Genomic DNA, 2,631 nt, shown 5'->3' on the forward strand with positions numbered 1-2,631 from the left:
CTTGAGGTTTACTGCAGTTTTCAAAGCAAATGGTTAGAAACAATGTTCTCTTTTTAAGATCGTTTGGATTAATAAAATAACAGATCATCTTTGGGAAGTCTGATGAACTAATTCATTCAATGAGTTTAGGAATATGTATACACACAGGCACACTTAAGCACATAAAGTGATATATGTGGCAATCAATCTCTCTAATGTTACTGAAGGAGTCCTGGGGGCAGAGTGGGCTCAGAAATCCAAAGGACAGGTCTCCTCTGTGCTACAGGTCCACCAGGAGCTGCAAGCGACTCTGTGTCAGGGAGTTGAGGGAGAACCCTTCCGGAGGACTTGCCGGTGCTGGGAGTCCCTGGGGGATATGAATCGTTCACAAGCTTGGCTGCTAATTAATTGAAAGGCTGGAGGTGGGAGTCCATCCGGAGGCACTTCACAAGAAAACCCTGCTGATGTGCTTCTGAAGAACCAGCCACTGAAAACCTTTGGAAGATCATTGACGGTATGGATGCTGTAGGAGAATGTGGGGAAGAAATCGGATGGTTCCTAGCTATCAGAAGGAAGAGTGTCTGGGGTCTTCAAGGCTTGTCTTCAAACAGGCAGCCATCTAGGAGAGGTGTCAGTTAAGTCCACAGGAAGAAGCACGCTAACCTGTATGTAAATAATAAAATCCAAATCCAGAAGAGGGAATGGTATCAGAACGTAAATTCTCAGCACCTAGATTGTAGAATGCTGTGGATGACGGTGAAGCCCTGAATCCACATGGATTAAGCCTCTGGTGCATCCCCTTTGACCATTGCCCAAGAATGTCATCAGACAGAGAGCATTGTAAAGTCAAATACGGCAGAAGTACTTAGGTTAAAATGTACCAGCTTATTAATCTTCTTTTTGAATAATTTTTAAATGGTCTCAGTTTTTAATATTATCGGCTTCCCCCCACCCCAGATCATTTTACTGGGGGCTCTTACAGGTCTTATAACAATCTATACATCAATTGTATAAAGCCTATTTGTACATATGTTGCCAGCATTATTTTCTAAACGTTTACTTTCTCTTTGAGCCCTTGTATCAGCTCCTCGTTTTTCCCTGCCTCCACCTCTCCTAACCTCATGACCCCTTGATAAATTAAAAATTATTATTATTTCCATATCTTATACCAACCAGTGTCTCCCTTCCCCCATGGTTTCTTTTGCTCCTCCCCCTAGAGGGGGATCTGCTTTGTTTTTGATTGAAGCTTTTCTTTGTTTTGTTTTATCCTTGTTGTTGGCTTTTTGTTTGTTTGCTTGCTTGCTTCCTGTTTATGCTTTGCATAATTTTCTGTATAGAAATCCAGGACATGTAAATCTATAGAGATAATATCTGGATTAATAATTACCTAGGGGCCTGGCAAGGCCATGGGGAGAATGGGGGAGCAAAGAACAAGTACAAGAAGAAAATGTTCTGAAATTGATTGTGGTGGTGATTATACAACTCGTTTTAATATGATTGAATGATTAAATTATATGATATGCGAGTTATATGCCAATAAAACTAAAAAAAATTTTCTTTCCTGGCATACAGTTCTACTCTGCACACACACAGACTGACCAGGAATCAGGACAAACTCGATGACAATTGTTGTTATTTTACTTTGTGCTCCGCATGGTTTTACAAGCATTTAATGATGGATAAGATGCTGTAATAAGTAAGTCTCATCTGAATAGGTAATAATATCATGCTATTTCACAGATGAGGACATTTAGATTCAGGGATAGTTAGGTTACTGGAGAAGACTAACTAGCCTGTGAGTGAGTGAGATTTAAACTCAAGCATGTAGGCAACTCAGTCATGCCACAGTTAAGAAATCCCCTTCCTTAATGAGATTTTGCTCACTGAAGTTATCAAATTATATTGGTTTTGTCAGAACAAGACATTTCCCCCCCAGCCCGATCTAAGAGTGTTCCATCGTAAATACAAATTTACATTGTTGATGATCAGAAGGGTTCCCCTTACATATGAGAGTTTGTCAGGAAAAAAATGGAATTGAAAGATCATAGAATTTTCCCATGGAGTTTTCCAACCTTCCCTCATATATGATACCCTGGAGCAATGTGCAAACTGCATAAAGCCCTGGTAAACTCTCACACATGCACACACACTTACATGTGGACTCCCAGAGGGATAGCAGTTAAACAAAGTGAAACGAACTATTCTGGTTTCGGAGGAGACAGCCAGAACCATTTGCTCTTGGGTTGGTTCTGACTCATAGCTGACCCTATGTGTTACAGAACAGAGCTGTGCTCAATAGGGTTTCCTTGCTGCAACTTTTCAGAAGCACATTGCCACGTCTTACTTCTGAGGCAGTTCTGGGCGAGTCTGCACTACCAGCTTTTCTGTTAGGTAGGAGCGAAATGCTTAACCAACTGTGTCATCCAGGGATTCCTCTGAAGGAGAGAGGACTAGTCCTGTAGGCTCCAAGGCAACTAGACCCATCTGATGTTGGTTGCAGTTCTTTTTAAAAAAAATCATTTTATTAGGGGCTCATACAATTCTTATCACAATCCATAATACATCAATTGTGTAAAGCGCATTTGTACATTCATTGCCCTCATCATTCTCAAAACACTTCCTCTCCACTTAAACCCCCGGCATTAGGTCCTC

This window comes from Echinops telfairi, unplaced genomic scaffold (assembly GCF_000313985.2).
Source record: "Echinops telfairi isolate 266 unplaced genomic scaffold, ASM31398v2 ScPeMD7_2;HRSCAF=8, whole genome shotgun sequence".
Lineage (NCBI taxonomy): Eukaryota > Metazoa > Chordata > Mammalia > Afrosoricida > Tenrecidae > Echinops > Echinops telfairi.